Source organism: Prionailurus viverrinus, chromosome D1 (genome assembly GCF_022837055.1).
Source record: "Prionailurus viverrinus isolate Anna chromosome D1, UM_Priviv_1.0, whole genome shotgun sequence".
Classification (NCBI taxonomy): Eukaryota; Metazoa; Chordata; class Mammalia; order Carnivora; family Felidae; genus Prionailurus; species Prionailurus viverrinus.
Window position 1 is genome coordinate 97,314,983 of NC_062570.1, and position 21,132 is coordinate 97,336,114.

At 55.4% G+C, this 21,132-nt stretch overlaps 1 long non-coding RNA gene across 1 annotated transcript; it reads left to right on the top strand.

Annotated features, from left to right (window-relative positions):
- Window positions 1–13,883: 13,883 nt before the first annotated feature.
- On the top strand, window positions 13,884–17,775 carry LOC125176437 (uncharacterized). Its single transcript, XR_007156244.1, has 4 exons — window positions 13,884–13,950; window positions 15,140–15,190; window positions 15,643–15,722; window positions 16,375–17,775. It is a non-coding gene; the product is annotated as an uncharacterized LOC125176437 (long non-coding RNA).
- The last annotated feature ends 3,357 nt before the right edge of the window (window positions 17,776–21,132 follow it).

Below are 21,132 nucleotides of genomic sequence, written 5' to 3' on the forward strand. Positions count from 1 at the left end.
TCAGGTGACGATCTCACGGTTTGTGAGCTCGAGCTCCGCTCCAGGCTCCCTGCTGTCGCACGGAAGCCTGCCTCGGATCCTCTGTCTCCCTCTCTGCCCTTCCCCAGCTTGTGTGTTCTCTCTCTCTTTCTCAAAAATAATAAAGTAAAAGTTAAAATAAAAAAATTGAGGAAGAGTAGCTGGGATACGATCTGGGTTTTGTAACAGAAACAAAACAAGCAGGTGGATTGGATGTTCAGCAAAAACACGGGGAAAGGCCTGTGCTACATTCTTAACGATGCCAGAGGCCCGCCTCTGGTCAGGAAGAGAGAACAGGGAATTCCACAGCCCCGCACCGCTTGGAGCTCTCTTGACGTCGTGTATCATCTAGAAGGAGAAAATGCGGAAATAAATGAGTGTGAAGCCAGTGTGATGGTTTTTATTCCCAGCAGGAAGGAGTGTGACACCGAGAACCTTGGTCTCTTCCCTTCCCTTCCCTTCCCTTCTGCCTGGACCTGGGCAGGATTTCCCGCTCGCATCCCGGGAGGTTGTGAAAGCCCGAGGAGCTGGGCCAGCCGGCCTGATCCATTTCTGGCTGGGCTGTCAAATCCAAGAGCCCTCTGTTCTGGGGTCCCGAAGACAAGGCTAACGTTATCCTGAGCAATTTCCTGACCCACAGAGGAGCTGGCTCCCGGAACCAAAAAAAAAGCCTTGTGCTCAGCTGGCTCCATGGAAGGTTCTGGAACTGAGAGCAGACAGGCCCAGGTGGGCCCGAGCAAGAGGTAACACGAGGGGTATCAGAGAGCCTCCCTCAACAACATGTCTCTGGTCATTCATTCATTCATTCACCCCTCAAACGTGTGCTGAGCCCCTGGCAATATCGTCCAAATTCTCACAACTTCGTGCAACACTGGTTCTCAACCCCGTCATACCTGACACCTTCTTTTTACGTTAAAAATATGTCGTATCCTCGTTAATACTCTGAAATGACTCCCATGGATACCGTAACCTATCTACACAACATAATTTTTTAAATAGCCATATGTAATGCCCCAACTAGAATATAAAGGAGAAGCATAAAGAACTTTGGATGAAATAAAATCTGCTTGAACATCCAAGTGCTCAGGGCCAGCTGTTCCAGGAGACATCACGAAGCGGTCACGAGCTCAAGGTGCCGTGCGGACCCACCACAAGGGTGACGGCCACAGACGCACAGGAGCGTGGGCCACGGAGCGGGGACCCCAATACTCCAGCAGTGTCACCGTCCAAACCTGCGAGCAGTTCTTGGCACGTTTTGAATAGAACTAAATGCAGACTTCTCTTGTTTTTGTCCTTAGTTAGCGACACCTCTGGAAAATTCAGTGTATATTCAACCTGTTCGGGGCGCCCGACTGGCTCATTCGCAGGAGCACGTGACCGTTGAGCTCAGGGTGGTGAGTTGGAGCCCCGCGTTGGGTGTAGCAATTACTTAAATAAAAAAAGTGTTGTTAGCTGTGCAAAAATGCTTTTCATTCTGCGTAAAGCAGAGTCAAAGTGGAGGCTCATATAATTATGCACATCTCTTCTCCCCTGCACGAATGCCCAGCAGGACATGTGGCAGTCATGCGGGTTATGGAACGGTTCCTCGCTGGGCACGACAGCCCCACTCTTTTCTCACGGCCTGCCTTCCCCAGTCCACTGCCCACTAAATACAGCCGGGCTCCCCACCTGCTCCCCTCGTCGTGACAATCCAGAATGTCCCGGTCCATTTCCAAAACATCTCCTGGTGTGGTGCCACCCAATTAGGCCTGCCATTCAATCATCGCAGCAAACGGACATGAGAGATGCTGATCTGTTTTACAGATAAGGAAACTGAGAACGTCCAGGGAGGAGCAGCTGAGCCAGGGCCCCTGGCTGGGTTTGTCTTAAGGCCACCCAGTTTGTACACTGCTTTCCCTCCGTCTGTCGGGCCGGAGCTGGCAGCGGGGACACAGAGATGAGAAGGGCACCCCTCCAGCGGGGGTACTGACCCCCTCCGTGTCTGCGCGTGGAGGAAATGCACAGAGGCGTGTGTGCGGTGCTGGGACCCGCAGTGCAGGATGGTCACGGAGTCACGGCTCCACAGGAAATGAAGGTGAAGTGCGGTGTGGAGGGGGGGGTGCGGGGGGATGGCCTTCCAGGCCGGAGGACAAGGGAGCTTCATGTGCTTCTTGTGAGGGGCAAGGCGTGGTGGAAGGGACACGGGCTGGCACAGGGGGCCGTGATGTCACTACGACATGACCGAGAGAACCGGCTAAGCGCAGTGGTTCTGGCTGGGTAGGCCATGGGGAGCCACGGGTGTATTTGGAGCAGGCTAGCTACCCAGAGTGTTGGTTCTGGAACAGTCCCTGGGATCAGGGAGGAGGATGGGGACAGAAGCTATGGGACCCGCCAACGCGCGTCTCGCCATGCGGCACAACCATTTCAGGGGCAGGACTCTCAGCCCCACGACAGATGGGCTGGGAGGCCCAGGAGCAGCAGCCTCCAACGACCTGGGGCAGTAGGTGATGGCTGGAGGACAAGCCAAGTCAAGCAGACCTGGTCCGGATCCGGACATTCCGGTTGCAAACGCTTCCTCCTCACAGCACCTCACAGCACCTCTCCGCCTGGACCCGTCTCCCCCACTTTCATGGTGGCGGTAAATGTCTCTTCCTGGGAGAGGCTGACGCAGCCAACACTTCTGCTCTATCCTGTCCCCTCCCCTGCTGCTCCTGGCCCCCGAGGGCGGCTGGTCCCTGTTGGGGTCTTCTCGGGACAAATGTCCCCCCGTTGCCTGAAGCCACCACGCGGGCTCCTTCATGGATGTCAGCCCTGCCACCTCCTCACCCCATGGTCCTTAAAGTCACAGACGGGTTGGTCCCAGGCCCTTCTCTCTGAGGAAGGGGCGTATCAGGCTCTTAGCGGAAGCCCAGGATCGGGTGGGGTTGGGGGTCTCTGTGCACCTTCCCCCACCTGCTGCAAGAGGACCGTGGGAGGGAGCCCCTCCAACCCCGTTGTGTGTGCCCGTGTGTGTGTCTGTGTGTGTTTCTGTGTGTGTGTGTGTGTGTGTGTGTGTGTTTGTCTCTGTGTGTGTATCTCTGAGTGCATCTCTATGTGCCTGTATCTGTGTGGGTGGCCGGGGGAGGTGTTAGGGGTGGGAGTGGGGAGGGGGCCCAGGTCTTTCCGGGAAGCCAGAGGCGGGAGGCCAGAGGCAGGCCTTCCCAAGCCGTTCCCAGGCCCAGGGGAGGGAGCGCCAGACCTGAGCTCGGCAGGTTTGAGCTACGCCCACTCTCCCACCAGACCCGTGCCCTGCCCGCGTCCTGCAGGCCTGGCCAGCACCCCCTTTTCCCGCCCCACAGAGCTCCTCAAAGGATTCTCAGCTTTAACACCACAAGGTAACCGTCCTCCCCTACTGTGACTTCCACTGTTTCCCTTAACCCCAGCTCTGGGACCTATTTCACAGATGGGGAAACTGAGGCTGAGGGAGGCTGTGACTCACTCAGAGATGCAGACTAGGCAGAGGCCACAGGCTTCGTCATCACCATCCTAGTCCCATGTGCAGGCACCCCCCCGCCCCCACCTGGCTGCATGGGGACCCCTCTGGACCTGGGCAGTCCGCCCTGCCCCCGATCCCCCCAGAGCAGCCCCCAGAGCCTTGCCCCGCCCTGAAGCCCCCCAGAGCCTCACTCCCACTATCACAAACCTTCCCAGGAGGGCCTGCCTTTTGCTCCCTATCTCCTTGGGCAGGAAACCCGCCAGGAGGGAGATAAGAAGCATGGAGGGGAGGGCTGTGTAGACTGGGGGTTGTGGCCTCCCCCCACACAGGGCAGAAGAATAGAAGGAAATGGCCGCAGAGAGGCAAGTGTCTGCCTGGGGGTGAGGGCAGAAAGGTTATCATCTATAAATAACCCAATCTCCAGGATCCCCAGGAGAGGCACGGAAGGGGGTCAGGCCAAAGGGTTTGGTCCCTGTGGCCAGGGGTGGGGGCAGTGGTCATTAGTGTAGGCCTGTGATTCAGATCAAAGGGCCAGAGGATGATGGCCTGACCCAAGACCCGCCCCCTTGCCTCCTGCTAGAGGTAGCCGCTCTGACCCTATGGCTGGCCAGGCAGGTGGTGCATTCTCGAATCTTCCACGCATTCTTGGATCCATTGAGGCACCCACTCATGCACTCAGTCATGCCCCCATCCAACCATTCATTCACCACACTCACCCTCCCATCCATCCACCCACCCGGCCCTCCCTGCCTCTGAGCCTCCCCGTTGGTGGTTCCTTTCATCCACCACACTGTTCCTTCCCTCTTCACCTTGCTAACTTGGCCCTTAAGTGCCAGCCTAGCACAACATTCTCTAGGAAGCCTTGCCAGACCCCCAAGTCCAGGGTAAGGAATGTGCCCCGTGGACCCCCACAGCCCTGGTCTCGCTTTTCCATGGCACTTGATCGCAATTACATTTCCTACCGGCTTTCATTTCCCTAGCTCTCTGAGCGAGCTGGTCATTCTGTCCTGGGGAGCACCCAGCAAAAACCTGGCACGTAGGAAACACTTAATAAATTCATTTGGCATCTTTATGTTCATATCTGCCTCCTCTGCCTCCTTCCTTCTCCCCACCTCCCTTTCAAGGCTTCCTGAACACCGACCTAAGCCAGGTCTGACGTTCTTCATTGCCCTTGAGGATGGCTGAGCCCGCTGTGGAAGCAGATGAGGGGGGAGGAGAGGGGAGTGTGGGCCTGCGCACAACTCACATGACACGAGATCGAAAGAGAGAGGTCAAATCCTGGGACTTCATGGGAGTCAGCTATCAGTTTCAGGGGAGGGGGGGTGAAGAGGTAATGAGGGTGGGCTTCATGGAGGAGGTGGCCCTTGAGCCAGGACTTGACCGTGTGGCGGTGGCAGTGGGCTGAGGGTGGTGGGAAAGCTCAGGGCAGTGTTAAGAAGCATGACACGTGTGGAGGGAGCCTTCCTGAAGCCATGGAGGGCACGGGGAGAGTGATGAAGCAATAGCGGGCTGGAGGGGACCCAGACAGACAGAAATGCCGCGAGGAGAGGTGAGGGAGAGAGAGACGCAGAAACAGAGTGAGGCGTCCTGAGACGCTTTACCCGCCCAGGGGTGCGATGGGGAGGTCAGGGGATAGTGCAGATGCCTGGATATGGCATGTCCTGCCTCTGAGAGAGTGGACAGATGGCTGACTCGTGATGTCCTCAAGAGGAATGGTCATGGTCATGAGGCCTTTGGAGCCAGTGACTCAGGCTGGAGGCTGCCTCCTGCATGAGGAGTGGGGGGGGGGGGGGGGTGGGCGGGCAGGGGAAGCCCCGGCAGGACAGCCCTGCTCCATGGACAAAATGCCGGAGCCAGGGTCAAGAACCCCAGGGCCCGCTTGCTGCCTGGACGCCTCTGGCACGGAGGGGCTGCTCCCCAAAGGACAGGCCTGGCCGAGCCCACCCTTGAGCCTCTGGCTGCACTGGGCCCTCCTCTTGCCCACTAACCCCTTCCTCTCTGGGGTTTGGGAAGGAGGTCGCTTCTCTAAGAAGGGTGGGCGTCTGGAGGTGCGCACGGACAGCAAGAGTGCAAATCTTGAGGTCACTCTGAAGGCGAAGTGTGCAAACAAAGCCATGGCTCAGCACAGGCCCTGTAACGTCATGGACGTCATGAGGCCCAGGACACCCTGCAGGGGCAGAGTGAACCAGCCAGGGACAGCCCTGACCTTGGAGCAGGTGGTCTACGCCTGGCCTTTCTAGTTCCACATCCTAGCAAGCCCCAGGCATTGCTCAGACCCTGCGTTCAGGGAGTGCAGCCTTCCCCTTTGCCCTCGGGGAGGGCTTTACTATTAAAGTGCAAACAGTTACTTTTAAAACTCACTTTGTGGGGCGCCTGGGTGGCTCAGTCAGTTAAGCGGCCGACTTCGGCTCAGGTCATGAGCTCGTGGTCCGTGGGTTCGAGCCCCACGTCGGGCTCTGTGCTGACAGCTCAGAGCCTGGAGCCTGTTTCAGATTCTGTGTCTCCCTCTCTCTGACCCTCCCCTGTTCATGCTCTGTCTCTCCCTAGCTCAAAAATAAATAAAACGTAAAAAAAAAAATTAAAAAAAAAACTCACTTTGTGTCAGGCACAAGGTTACATGTCTTACACAAAACATTGGGTTTGGTTCCCTCAAATAACCATCGGTGGTAGGCACACGTATTGCCTGTTTTATTATCTATTGCCGTGTAACAAATTACTTCAAATCTTAGCAGCACATTTATTGTCCCACGCCTTCTGTGGGTCAGGAACCTGGGCCTGGTTTTGCTGGACCCTCTGCTCCAGGGTCCCTCAGGCTGCAGCTAAGCTGTCTGCTGGGGCCGCAGTCTCATCTGAAGGCTCGGCCGTGCGAGGATCCACTTCCCAGCTCATCGGTAGCTGTTGGCAGAGGTGAGTTCTCCGTGGGCTGTGGCCAGAGGCCGTCCTCAGCTCTTTACCACGTAGGCCTGTCCCACATGGCCACGGGCTTCATCAACGTTGGCAAGCCCAGAAGGCAAGAGAGTCTCCTCGCAAGCTTTTGTAACCTAACCAGAGGAATGACGTCCCTCGATGTTGCTGTATTCTATTGGTTAGGAGCAAGTTACACAGCAGAGAGGTGTGCACGAGACCTCAAACACCAGGGGCAGGACCACGGGGGCCGGCTTTGAGGCCATCTGCCACACCTCTATTTTATAGATGCCGAAAAGGAACCATGGGAAGTTAGTCACCCAGAGTCACAGTGAATAAGTGACGGGGCCAAGACTTGGATGTGACTTTGCTGAATCTCCAATCCTTAGTGATGCTGAGACCAGGCTCTGGTAACAGACTGGCTCCACCGTGTGCTAGTGGTTGACCTTGGGCAAGTTAGTTACCACTCGAAGCCTCAGTTTCTTCTTCTGTAAAATGGGTAACAATAATAATAATATAACAAAATTATATATATTATAACTGTTATATATTATATATTATATATATATTAATATTATATATTGTACCCATATATAACAAAATATATAATATTATATATTGTACCATATATAACAAAATTATATATTATACCCATATAAAATAAAAATACAATATTATATATTGTACCTATATATAATATTATATAATAATAATATATAGCTTCATACAACACTTTCTATAAGTGTTTTTCAGAAGTTAATTCCCCTTTTCCTTGTAAGCTCTTACAGTCTGAGCCCTTCTGTTCTGCCCACGGCAAATCACACCATGGACTTCCCTTCCTCAAACTTCCCACTGGAGGTGAAAGCCAGAGCGTTCTTCCTGGCCTCGGAGGACCTGCAGGATCTGTTGCCCTGCTCACTCCCTTCCAGCACACCAAACACATTCTTCTCCTGGGACCCCTGTATGCATGTTTCCCCCAGCCTGGACTCCCGTCCGCACGGACATGATGCTCTCTTGCCTCATGCGGGTCTCTGTTCAAGTGTCATCTCCCAGAGAGGTCCTCCTGGACTCCCTGTTTTAAATTGTTGTTTAATGTTTATTTATTTTGGGGGGGGGAGCAAGATTGGGGGAGGGGCAGAGAGAGAGGGAGACACGGCATCCAAAGCAGGCTCCAGGCTCTGAGCTGTCAGCACAGAGCCCGATGCGGGGCTCGAACCCCCGGACTGCGAGATCATGACCTGAGCCGAAGTCAGATGCTTAACCGACTGAGCCACCCAGGTGCCCCAGGGACCTCCTGCTTTAATCACCACTCTCTCTCATTCTTTATCCCCTTACCCTGCTTTTCTTATCATCACAGCACCTGACGTTACATTCTATAAATACTGGCTTGTGTATTTATTGTCTGTCTCCCTCCCTAGATGGGAAACTCCATGAGGTCAGGGACTTTGTTTTGTTGTTCACCACCAGATCACTGTACCCAGAATAATGCCTGACCTACCTAAAGGCAGTCAATAACAACTTGTTGAAAGAAAGAAGGAAAGAAAGAAAGAAAGAGTGAGTGAATGAGTGAACGAATGAAAGCATTTGGCCAGCCAGGGGCGTGGCCCTGAAAGGCACCTGTGACCCTCCTGTTCGTCGGGGCTGCACCTCCCCTCCACTCTTTGCCTTCTCCCTCTGAGAGACGGATCCGGGTAAGCAGGAATCCTCTGGAAGGAAATAGCTGAAAAGAAACTCCCCTGTTTTGCTCAGAGCAGGGACCCAGCCGGCCCCCAAAGGGCAGAAACTGCTCTGGTGCCTTCCACCCATCAGCTGCCGTGCCTGATGCCCTCTGGCCTCCCGGCTGCCACAGGAGGCAAGGGGGACACGGGACAGACCCGAGCCCAGAAGTGGACGTTCGATGGAAGCCGTCGCGGGCTCAGGGAGAGCCAGGACTTGACCAGAGTCAGGGGAGGCTAGCCATGGACGGGTGAGGCTGCCTGGGGCCGCGGAGGGGCCGTGAGCCTCAGTTTCCCGCCATGCACAATACGAATGCTATAGTGCCCACCTCTTCGGCCGGTTTTGAGGATGAACTGACAAAAACGCAAAACGCTTGGAGCCGTGTCTGGCCCACGGTGAGCCGCCCAGGTCTCAGTTATTACTGTTATTAGGGCGACAATCAGTCTGTCTCCTCCGCGTCCTCCAGGCCCAATGTGGGCCCAGCCTCTGTCCTCGGGAACCAGCCGCCTGGGTGAAAATTGGCTTTGGAAATGCCTGTTAGTCCTTCAGTGACGGGACGTTGTCTCGGGTAGCAAAGCAGCTCCGTGGTGTTGCATATTGGAACCCCAGAGCCCCAGAGGCATGATCGGAACTCAGGGGCAGGGTCCCTCTGTGTTCCCCGGGGCCCACTTGCTTTCGGCTCACCGCGTCAGCCTGGCTGGCCCGGCCGTGGTTAGAAGAGGTGCGGCTGGCGATGGCGCCCCTCCCCCACAGCCACCACTTGTCCAGCGCCCGCCGCGCCTCGCCTCGTTCACCAGGGCAGCCTTCCTGGGTGGGAGGCATCCTGTCCCAGAAGAGGAAATTGAGGTTCAGAGTGGCGCAGTCATTCTCCCACGGTAAGCGGCGTGGCCGTAAGCTACACCCGGAACTCTCTAGATTCAGAGCCTGCCCTGTTTCCACTCTCCGACGCACAGTGGAAAGCCATCGTCTCGGTTCTCCTCGAAGAATCCCGCTCACATGCCTCACACAGAAGATACTTTGGGGAAAGGTCAGTCTAGACAAGGGGAATGTGGAGGAGCGTCTATCTTGGGGCCTTCAGAACAAGCCCCCCCAGAGGAGTCGACTTCCTCCCCCAGGAAGGCCTGGAGATAGCTGAGAACAAAATTGGATGGACTCCGGACCTCGGAAGTCTCAGAAGGGTGGGAGGCGCTCAAGTTCTGGGTTGGTAGACCTAGAGAGAGGAGGAGAGAGAAAAAGATGACCTCCACCCATGCTTCCAGCCGGAAGGAATTCTCCAGGCTGCGGGCGGGGAGACTAGGAGAGAACAGTGAGGGAGGTGACACAGGATGGGGCTGTGAGGGTTCGGGGCAGGGAGCGGAAAACTCTCTGAACCCTGAACAGCAAGCGAATTAAAACGGGGAATTGGGCGTTTGCAAAATTGTGGGGAGGGCTCTTGGTCAGGGGGCGGCTGGGAACTTGGGATGGGAAGGCCGTAACCATCGCTGGGATTCAGACCTGCTGGCTGTCCCCACGGCTGCCACCCCTGTGAGGCTGGTGACCTGTCACTTGGCTCACCAGGGCTGCAGCCGGGCGGCCGCCTTTCTTGTTCTCTCCACCTGTCACGCAGGCACAGTGACCTGCAGAGCCTCATTCCCGAGAATCCCAGCCGCAAGGGAGTCTGGGAACATTATTTTTTAAGCTTTCCAACTTCCCTCCAAAAAGGGAGACAGAGAGGGCCCCTCTGAGAATGTGCCACATCAGTCGACAGGAGGTTAAGCCTGTAGGGGTTTACGCCTTTCACAAACCAGAATGTCTGGAGGGAGGGATGGCTGGGATTGGGTTAATGTCATGACAACATTATGGCAGTCAGAGATACCAGCCTCTCTGAGCCTCTTGACTTTCCCCTCACGGTGGCTAGACAGCAGTGGGGCACGATCCGGGGAAGCCGCCCACACTGCCTGCCGTAAGAACTGCGCTTAGAAAACTCCGGAATGTCTTCCGTCTTTACCTGTGCCACCCCCAGCCTCTTGAATTCTTTAAAATCCCTTAAAGCCACCAAATCCTATGAACTTGAACTCCAAAATATTCCCCCAGTTTATGCCCCGCTTGTCATCCCTTCTGCGTGGCCCCTGTCTGGGCTGCAGGTGCCAGGACGGTTCTCCTGAATGGCGCCCCCCAGGCTCCTGTCAGCACCCTTTCACCAGATCCCAGGATGGGTCCAGCATGTTCTAGGCCCTTGGCATAGTTCAGGGAACAAAACAAGTCCTGTGTTCGTGGAGCTTCTATTCGCTTGGGGGTGGGCGTGGGGGGTAAATAACCCCCACAGGTAAGTTATGCAGATGTGAGATGATGATCACCCCACATAAAACACATAAAGGGGTGCCTGGGTGGCTCAGTCAGTTAAGCGTCTGACTCTTGGCTTCCGCTCAGGTCATGATCTCGCCGTTTCATGGGTTCAAGCCCCATGCCGGGCTCTGAGCTGACAGCAGGGAGTCTGCTTGGGATTCTGTCTCTCTCTGCCCCTCCTCCACTCGTGCTGTCTCTGTCTCTCTCAAAATAAATAAATAAACTTTAAAAAAAAAAGGACATAGGGGCGCCTGGGTGGCTCAGTCGGTTAGGCGGCCGACTTCGGCTCAGGTCACGATCTCGCGGTCCGTGAGTTCGAGCCCCGCGTCGGGCTCTGTGCTGACAGCTCAGAGCCTGGAGCCTGTTTCAGATTCTGTGTGTCCCTCTCTCTGACCCTCCCCCGTTCATGCTCTGTCTCTCCCTGTCTCAAAAATAAATAAAGGTTAAAAACAATTTTTTTTTAAAAAAGGACATATATAGAGACTGGATTGGGGAGATCAGAGAACAATTTTAAATTTGGGGGCTGTTATGGGTAGAAATGTGTCTCCCCCACAAATTTCATTTGCCAAAATTTGTGGGTACCCTGGTACCACAGAATGTGACCTTGCTGTGATTTGTTTAGTTCAAATGAGGTCATCCCCCCACCCCCTCCCCTGCGTCCTCATGGAAAGAGGAAATCTGGACCCAAGACATACACATGGGGAGAACACCACGTGAAGAGGAAGCCAGAGAGCCACAAGCCAAGAATAGCGAAGATGGCCAGCAAAGCACCCACAGCTAGAGATGACCACGGAACAAGGTTCTCCCTCCCGGCCCTCAGAAAAAACGAACCCTGCCAACACCTAGGTCTAGCACTTGTAGCTCCCAGAACTGGGAGACAACAGATTTCTGTTGTTTAAGCCACCTCGTTTGTGCCACTTTGTAGCGGGAGCCCCAGGAAACAAATACAGTGACCAGGCAGGGCTCACCGAGAAGATGACTCTTGAATGAAGATGTGCAGGGAGTGGTTGTGAAGGTAAGGAGGCCATCTGGGGGCAGAGCGTGCCAGGCAGTGGGAAGCGCCAGTGCAAAGGCCCTGAGGCAAGCAGTTGCCTGAAGTGTTTGAAGAAAAGTAAGGAGACCAGAGCGTAGTACGTGAGAGGGTGCAGACTTGTAGGAGAGGAAATCAGAGACGGGACGGGCTAGAGGGTAGAGCCCGCAGGGCCCTTGGGCCAGGACAGACTTCAGCTTTTACCCCGCCTGAGACGGAGTCATCTCAGTTGTGAGCTAAAGAGTGACAAGGTCTGACTTACATTTTAACAGGATCGCTCTGGCTGCTGCACGAGAGGAGACTTAGGGTAGGGGGGAGGTAAGAAGAGGGGGAAACGGAAGGTTAGGGGCCGCCGAATATCCCAGACAAGAGGTGACGGTGTCTTGGACCGGGATGGTGGGGGTGGGGGTGGGGAGAAGTGGTTGGATTCCAGGCACGTTTTGCGAGTGCAGCTAACAGGATTTGTTGACATCTCAGATGCAGGGGTGACAGAAAGAGATGAGTCGAGCATGACGTCAGGGGTTTTGGCCTGACCAACTGGAAGGATGGAGTTGCTATCAACTGGAGAGAGAAGGCTGTGGTTCCTCCTGCTTCGTGCAGCCTTAGTGGGGGCTGGAAGGGGGGGGCGGGGAAGGAAAATCAACAGTTCAGCCCTGGACGAGTCAACCTCACAACTTCAAACTCCCGTTTGTCTTGCAAACAGCTGCCAGAGTGATGGTGCTTTAAGAAGTAAACAAACAAACGAAGCCCCTAGCGGGCGGGGGCATGAAGTCCCAACTCTGTGGCCTGGGCAGAAGGGCCTTCGATAAAACCCGCCCCGAAACATCTGTCCAGTTCTTCTCCCCTGACCCCCTTCACGCGCCTTGTGCTCCGGCCTCCACGGAACCTCTTGCAGCTCGCTCATCCATTCACTCATTCATTCACTCATTCATTCATTCATTCGCTCCCTGAGCATTCGTGTACTTTTTATTCTGCCAGACTCTGAATCAGGCACGGAGGCTACCGCCCTCATGGAGCTCACCGGGACCCGCACTGTGGCATTCTCCCCACCCCAGTGCCTTTGCACACGCTACACCATTTGTACTCAAATCCCAGTCGTTCTCTTTCTCCTACCCCTATTCACCTTCTAGGGCGAACCATTACCCTGTCCTCTGGGGGACCTCGTAGACGCCCTAGACTCGGGCAGGTTGACGTTTCCGGAGTCCTCTGTCCCTGTGGGGTGCTCAAAGGTAGACACCTGTCTTTATCCAGCCCTGTCCCTCCAGGTATTTGAATGAATGAACGCGTGCATGGGTGAATGAGCGTTACCAGGGATTCAGCAGCTTTGATCCACATTTGGCTAACGGTGTCCTGGTCGTGAATCCAGCTGAAATGAGGGAGCTGTGGGTCTAACTTCTCTTTTTAAATGTACCGCCAGAAATGTCCTTTTGTACGGCCTCCCAGAGAATTATGGTGGGTTCTCCAGGCTGGAATCCCTTGGAAACAGGGAGAGAGGCCAGTTGAGGCGGGGCACGGGAGCCAGGGAGGTGTTTCTGGTCCCAGTTAACCCAAGCCACCAGCGCCAGCCGTCCCTTGTGGCCTCTGAGGAGAGCTGCGGTAACCATGGCAACCAGGCACTCCAGCCAGGAGTGGAGTAGAGCCAGGACCACGGCCAGGCCTGCAGCCAGGCTGGGCTCCGGGGCCACTCTGTGTGCATGTGCTGGGTGGAGGGACGGAGGGTGACGAGGGGGTGTCCCAGAGACCAGAGTGACCTGTGGGGAAGGGGGGATGTGTAAGGCCCAGATTCAGGGTTCGGAATTGATTAACTGTCCTTGTGCTTCACATCAGGGTTCTCTGGGCCCCAGCCCCCCTCTGGGAGATTCAGGAAAGGAAGATGGAGTGAGAGGCATGGATACAGAGACTGACACCAGTAGAAGAGAGGGAGATGCACAGCCAAAATTCTGAGAGGAGGAGAGGGAGGGAAGGAGGGAGGAGGAAAGCAGGAGATGGGAGGGAGGAGGCGGGAGGGAGAGGGAAGGAGGGAGGGTAGGGAGGAAGGGGGCACTGGGAGAGAGGTGGGAGGGAAAAGGAGGGGGAGGGAGGCAGGGAAGAGGGAGGGTAGGTGGGATTAGGGTGTTGGGAGGGAGGAAGGGGAGGGGAGAAGAGGGAGGACAGGGGTGGGAGAAAGGCAAGGAGGGGAGGGAGGGGAGAGGGGGAGAGGGGAGGGAGGGGAGAAGGGGGAGGGAGTAAGGGAAGAGGAGGAGAAGAAGTGGGGTGTGGAGGGGAGGGAGAGGGAGGGAAGGGGGAATGGAGGGGAGATAGGGAGGAAGGAGGGAGGGAAGAGAGGAAGGAGGGAGGGAAGAGAGCAGGGAGGAAGGGAGGGAGGGAAGAGGGGCAGGAGGGGTAGGGGGGAAAGAGGGGGGAAGGGGGAGGGGGGAAGAAGGCGGAGGAAGGGACTGAGGGAAGGAGTGGGGCCGCTGGACGGAGAAACCAGAGAGGAGGAAAGGAAGGGAGTCAGTGTCAGGTCAGAGAAAGTACTCACAAAAGACAGAAAAACGGACACGGACAGACTCACAGAGAGGGGGGTGGACAGACGAAGGGAAAGGGCCAGAAAGAGCCAGGGAGCAAGTGGAGGAACAGCGAGGCAGATACGGGGAGAAACAGACACCACGCGACGACGGGCTGGTAGGACACAGATGGGGCCGAGTCCCCATCAGCACGACGGTAACACGGAGAGAGCTCCAGGCGACAGGGACGGGTAGAGAAAAGGAGAAAAAAATGAGAAGGGCCCCGGAAAGGAAATAAAGAAACCAGAGTCAGTAAAGGCGAGCTGGGCAGGGGAGGGGGAGGGGGGAGGGGGAGGGAGGGGGCGGGCGGGGCTGAGCGGGAGGCGGACTCCCCGCCCCCTGCCCCTCCCGGTCCCGCCCCCCTCCCCGCGGGACGCCTGTCCCCTGCCGCGCGAAGGCCCTGGAGATGACCCTTGTCCGCTCCCCGAAAGGTCACCCCGACCCTGCCCCCGGTCTCCTTCGCTGGGCAGCCAGGCAGGATGTGGGTCTGGGCTGTGGGGTGGGGACCGCGAGGCGCAGCGGTGGCGGCGGCAGCAGGTTGGCGGCTGGGAGCGGTTCCCGGTGGCGGCGGCACCCCCCGGGGTCTTCCATATGTCGTGTGCGTCTGTTTAGCAACCTGCCTCAAAACTCTGAGCCGCATTTACGCCCCGGGGCGGAAGACAGCGCGTCCCTGGGGAAAGGAGGCTGGCCGTGTTTTGCATTTCAAGGTGGCCTTGCCATCTTGCCAGGTTGGGATTCCCAGGCAACCCGCGCTCCAGCCTAGTGGCAAAATAAGAGATACTATTTTCCCGCCCAAAGATACATTTCTCCCAGACGATGGTGCCAGGAAAGAGATTTTTCTTTTTCAAAGGATTTGGTAATTCTCTCCCCACCCCCCGCCCCAACCCCTGAGACAAATGAGAGCTATAGAACCCACTATCCCCCTTTTGCTTTGGCTGCTGGGAAGCTCAGACCTAAATTGCAACGATTAATACATTTATAAACCGTTTCTAATCCGGGAATTGTTAACCTGACGTGCATGGATGCCCAAGGCTTCGTAAAGCTCCTGAACTTGTATGCAAAATTATTGTCTTAGTCCGCTCGGGCTGCTGTAACAAAATACCATCGACTGGGTGGCTTAAACAACGGAACGTTTATTTTTCACAGTTCTGGAAGCTGGGAAGTCCAAGGTCAAGGTCCCCGCAGATGTGGCGTCTGGTGAGGACCCTCTTCCTGATTTGCAAATGGCTGCTTTTTCACTGTATCCTCACGTGGTGGAAGGAGGAAGCTCCGGGTCTCTTTCTCTTCTTGGAAGAGCACCAACCCCCTCACAGGGGTGCCACCCTCAAGACTTCACCCCCTAATTACCTCCCAAAGGCTCCCCTTCCGTTGGAAATGAGGGCTTCGGCATAGGCCTTTGGTGGGGAAGGGGCAGGGGACAGGGGCATTCAGTCCATCACAGTTACGTGTAGGCATATTTTGCTGGGGGGCGTTCTCAAGGTTCTCGAAGATGTCCATTACCTTTCAAAGGTTAAAAAGGGGGTCAGTCTGGATTCAGCTTACAGTCTCCTGCCTGTTGGGTCAAGCCCCATCCAGTATCCCCCTGTTGCAGAGGCTGCTGGTGGCTCCCCGAACCTGTGTCCTTTTCCTCCGTATGTTCGTGACTGCAGGTGGCTCCCGAGCTGGACTGCATTTCCCGTCCTTCTCTGCACCTGGACGTGGCCGCCGAACGGGTTCTGACCAAAAGACGGTGAGTGGAAGGCATGGTGCTCCTCCCAGGTCATCCTTCAAGGCCCTGGGTGGACCTTGTCCGTATTTGCCTGCCCCTTCCTCCTGGCTAGACCCCAACGATCCCGGGGACTCATTTTCAAATGGCAGTGACTTTGGTGGAAAAGCTTTAGAAGAAGCGTGTTAATGTTGGAGCTATCCCATGAGGGGGAAATGCATTTCCGTAGTATTTCACTGTAGTTGGGGGCCGGCCTGGCTTTACCCCGTCAAATGGGCCAACCCTAAGCTCCCGCAGCAACAGCACACATTGCGAACCCGAGCAACCTACTTCCTGGGGCCATTTAGCAGGGTGGGAAGGTGCCCCTGTCCCTGTCGTGACCACCCACACGGCCTTTGCTCATGGCTGGACTTGGAAGCCTGCTTCCAAGTACTTCCAGCTCTTTCTTTCCGCAGCAGCAGACTGCAACCAACCCACCTGGCCCTCTCTCACGTTCCCCCACCCTGAGATCCCTCTGAATACCACGCTTCCCCGTCTCAAGGCAGCATAGTGGTTGAGGGCACAAGCTTTGGGTTCAGCCTGCCCCTGGCCAAGTCCTGACTGTTCTGCATGGACTCTGTGACCTCAGGGAGCACGTTTGACCCCTCTGAGCCTCTGTCTCCTTGTCTTTAAGTAGAAGGTGATGAAGAATCCTCACTACACAGGGCTGTTATGAAGACGATACCAGTAAAGCAAGAGAAGCTCTCGGCAAGTGTATGCAACACCCCCCCCCTCCCCGGAATCATCATCATCATAGTCCCTTTACATCCAACGCATCCACTCAAGGGACAGCCGTCCTCCATGGAGCCCCCTCCTCTGCCCTCCTCGCCCTAAGGTCCCGGGAGCATCTCCCTCCCAAGGCCAGCCCGCCCTCCGTTAATTATCCAGGGCTGCCAAAACAAAGCAGCCCCACGGGTAGAGGCATAAAACAATCTCTCACACAGTTCTGTGGGTCGGGGATTCGTGATGTTTGGCCAGGTTGTTTGGTTTGGGGCATCTTGTGAACTCGTGGTCAAGAGGTCAGCTGGGGCCGTGGTCATCTGAAAGCGGGACTGAGGCTGGGGGACCTGTTTCCAAGATGGCAGACCCATGGGGCTGTTGGCCTCAGTTCCTCACCACATGGACCTCTTCTCGTGCAAGCTGGCTTCCCAAGAGTGAGTCATGAGAGAGACCGACAGAGACAGACAGAGAGAGAGAGGCAGAGACAGAGAAAGGAAAGAGGAAGCTGAAATGCCTTTCGTGATCTAGTCCCAGAAGTCACACGTAGTCACTTCTGTCACGTTCTATTTGTTACAAGGAATCACTAAGTCAGGCTCACGCTCCAAGGAAAGGGAATTAGGCTCTACCTTTGAAGGGACTTGGGGACATATTTTGAAACAACCACACGCACCTCGTCCATGAGCAGGCTCTGCTTATGCTGTGAGCAGGTGCACATAGATAGTCCCTGTCGCACCTGCTACTAACCACCCGCTCCCACCCCAGACCCAGACATGGGCCTCCTGTCCTGTCACAGAGTCGTGGCCGAGGGCACTGTGCCCTGGACAAGTAAGCCTCCCTTCAGAGCCATAGGGTCCTCTTCTGTGAAATGGACTGTAATCGTATGAGTGGCTGATAAGAGCTGTCTGTGGATTCAGTGAGCTGACACCCATAGAGCTGGGAACAGAGCTCCTGGCTGAGAGCATTGCTGGCGGTCGCTCTCGTTCTCCTGGCCTGCCCTCTGACGTGACTTCTTAGGATGCTGCCCTGCATGCGCTAGGCACACGATAAACATCTGCCTGCCTGCCTGCCTCTCGGGGGGGCCTCTCCGTGTGTCCCCGGGAGGCTCAAACAGACCTCTGTAAACAAAAGATGAACTAGAGGAAATTGAAGCAAAAGGGCAGGCGGGAGATTTAAAGAAAATAAATCCCGTTTCTAAGTCCCGCTTGAAAATGAACCCTCCCACAGGGACACCTGGGGGGCTCAGTCGGTTAAGCGGCTGCCTTCAGATCAAATCACCATCTCGCGGTTTGTGGGTTCGAGCCCCGCGTCGGGCTCTGAGCTGACAGCCCAGAGCCTGGAGCCTGTTTCAGATTCTGTGTCTCCCTCTCTCTCTGCCCCTCCCCTGCTTGCGCTCTGTCTCTCTCTTTGTCTCTCTGTAAAAAAATAAATAAACATTTAATAATAAGAAGAAAATGAACCTTCCCACAAACAAGCAAGCTTGCCTGTCCTGTCTTTTCTGTCCTGCGATTTACTGTGCTGGGGACTTGAGCCCAGGCAGGGAGAAGGGGCACCAGGAGGCAAGGGTCAGGTTGTCTTCCTCTGTGAGGAGCACCAGGGCCAGTGATGAACCTGAGCAGGGAAGAGGCGTTTGCCCTTGGTGATGGTCTCTGGAAGTCTACCCAGGTCCTAATGGGTCTCTCTTTTTGTCATTCCTTTGTAGGGGGTGGGCAGAGGAGTGGGTGCTTGGAGGAATAGGGCGCAAAGCTTCTATGCGATGTTTCATTTTCACGCCTAGAGAGCTGGGTAGAGGAATGAAGTTCATTCATTCATTCATGCATTCCATTAGCGGTCAACCATAGAACCTCTGCTGTGAGTCAGGATTTGAGCCAGCCACCTTTCCTATCTCCTAGAAGTGAGCTCCAAACGCAGGTCCCAGACGTGGGACTGTGCCTGTTCCATAGCAAACATTTTAAAAATGTTTGTTGAATGAATGAATGAATTCACTACCCGACTTGAGCCCCCGGCCTCCAAAACTCATAAAGCCAAATTCTTTAGCTTAGCACTCACGGGTTGCTACCTACTTCTCTGGCTTGGCTTCCCACGCCCTCTGCCACGGGCATCCCATGATTTCATCATTATGAATCCCTCGCAATCCCCAGGAGGTTCTCAGGCTGTTTCATACCCTCCTCCCTTTGACACGGGACCTCCTCCCCCTTTCGTCTGCTGGCGGACTCCTATACATCCCTTAAGAGCCGATGAAGCATCACTTTTCATGCAAAGCCTTTCTTGGCCTCCCTGGTTGTATTTGGTGTCAGGGTCTCCTCTTTGCTTCCTCGGCCTGCCTGGACTGTCCTTTGGTCTCCGCACAAGTCACCAAAGTGGTGTCTGTCCCCTCCATCGGTCTGTGGGCTCCCTGAGGGCAGCCCAGGCCCCTGAACCCAAGCCCCGCTCTGCCACCTGCCAACACTGAGACTTTGGGAAACCCACTTCAGTGTTCTGTGTCCCCTCTGGACGTGGGGCTGATATCCGGCCCCAGCACTGAGGGTAGTTGCAGCGATTAAATGGTTTCGTAAATCCAATGCGCTGAGAACAGCCCCTGGCCTTGTGAGTGCTGAGCAACTGTGAGCTCCTGTCGTACCGATGGCAGCTCAGTGATGGAGCAGCTAACTGGCTTCCGGTGCCTAGCACTGGGCTTAGCACCGGGAAGTCCCCAGTCAGGGCCAACACTGCGTCGGCTCTCAATGAGCCCCAGTCCGAGGTAACCATCCATTCGTTCATTCCCCATCCTGTGTCTTCTTTGTGCCGGGCATCGTTCCAGGTACAGGGATACAGCAGTGAACAAAACAGTGACCTCCATCCACAACAAGCTTATCCGCTAACAGAATGAATGAACGCATGGGACAGAACCTTAGAAGACTCCAAGTCCTATGTAAACGAGGGCAGGATTAGTGGTATCAGGATTGCAATTTTAAATGGGGTGGGCAGGGTAATCCTTGCTGCAAAGGTGACCTTTATGGGAAGCCTCGGGAGAGATGAGACTGTGAGTCATGTTGCTCTCCAGGGCAAGCGTCCAGGGAGTGGGAACAGCGAGTGCAAAGGCCCTGGGGTGCAAACGTGTCTGGCATGCTGGTGTTGGAGGAATGGCCAAGAGCCCCTATGGCTATAGCATAGTAAGCAAGGTGGAAGATGGAAGATGATATAAGGCAATGGGTGGGAGAAGGATGAGGCTGGGCCTGGTAGGTCATTGTCGGAACTTTGGCCTTTACTCTGAAAACGGCAAGGGCAAATGCAAGCCTGACCTCTCACCAGTATTCCACCCTGGCTCTCAGGGGTCTGTGTAGGGGTGGGGGTGCTCTGTGGGGAAACACCTAGTAGAAGTGGGCTCCCCTATGGCTGACACAGAGAAAGAGCCTGGATCGCCATCTCTGGCAAGCCACAGGAAGGCCAAGTGTGGAGAGGCAGGGTCTACCTGAGCCCCGTGCCCACCTGCTCCCCATAGACCACCGGCACTGGTATTTTGCCTTTTCACTTCTGGGCCTAATAGCGTAAGCTGCGGTCCCCTCCCGGCCTGGGGTCGGCCGAGTCTTTGTGCGCCCTGTGGCCAGTCCTTCTCCAGGAAGCTTGCTTTTGAGGGCGGGCGCACACTACTGAGAGTTACCCAGGACAACCCGGGCACATCATGATCCTAAGTGGAAGGACGCCAGGCGGAGGGGCAGGGAGGACAGGGAAAAGAGAGGCACTTCATAGAACCGCAGAAGGTCTGAGCTGGAAGGGACTCAGGGCTCATCTCACGCAACCCGGACAACTCAGAAAGGGCAGGGGCTCGTCCAGGCCACGAGCGCATCACTGGCCCATCGCCAGCAAGGTTGGAAGTAGAATCTCGACTTGCTGATGTTCAGTGTGTTCAACCCCCAACCCCAGCCCCTCAGACCGCCTCCAGGTGTTGGGTGTACTTGGGGCTCCAGGGAGCTGTCCTGGGGCTTAACTGGTCCCTTGAGTTCTTGTTAGTAAGTTTGTTTTAGGGGCAGTGGCTCCGGACTATAGAAAATAGGGTATGGATTGTTCGGGGTTTTTTATCTCCAATAAACTGCAGTTGCTTTCCTCGGCTGGGCCCCTCAGGAGGGGAGAATGACCCATTGTTCCCATAAGTGGGGTCTCAGGGGTCTTTCCCTGCCTTGGGCTCACTTCTGTCTTCCCAGGGCAGCTGAATGCCTAGTAAATCCCAATGTAGACAGCCTTCCCCTGTGATCTGTGAGCGCCATAAAAGCAGGGCCACATCTGTCGGATTCACTATTATACGCCCAGTGTTTACCCAGCATAGTTGCTGGCACACAGGCGAAACTCTAAGGTATGGACCGGAAGGACAGAACCTCTACTTTGGGGGATCGTGCCCCCAAATGCAACACGGCCTCTCTGGTAACAGGGAGCTCTGATCAGAATAACAAGATCTTTTTGGCCAGGGAGGATATGCTATTTGATAGTTTCTCCCTTCGGAGGATTTAATCTCCTCATTCTGTTTTGCTAAAGCTAACCCTTATTGATGATCTGATTCATGCCTTCGTTCACTAGGTATTTATGGAGCCCCTACCAGGTGCCAGACCCTGAGCGCTAAACACGGGGCAAGGCTGTCCCAAAGTGGCTGGTTCGTGCACACTCAGTGGGGAGCCCCCACCTGCGATGTTGCAATCATCTGAGT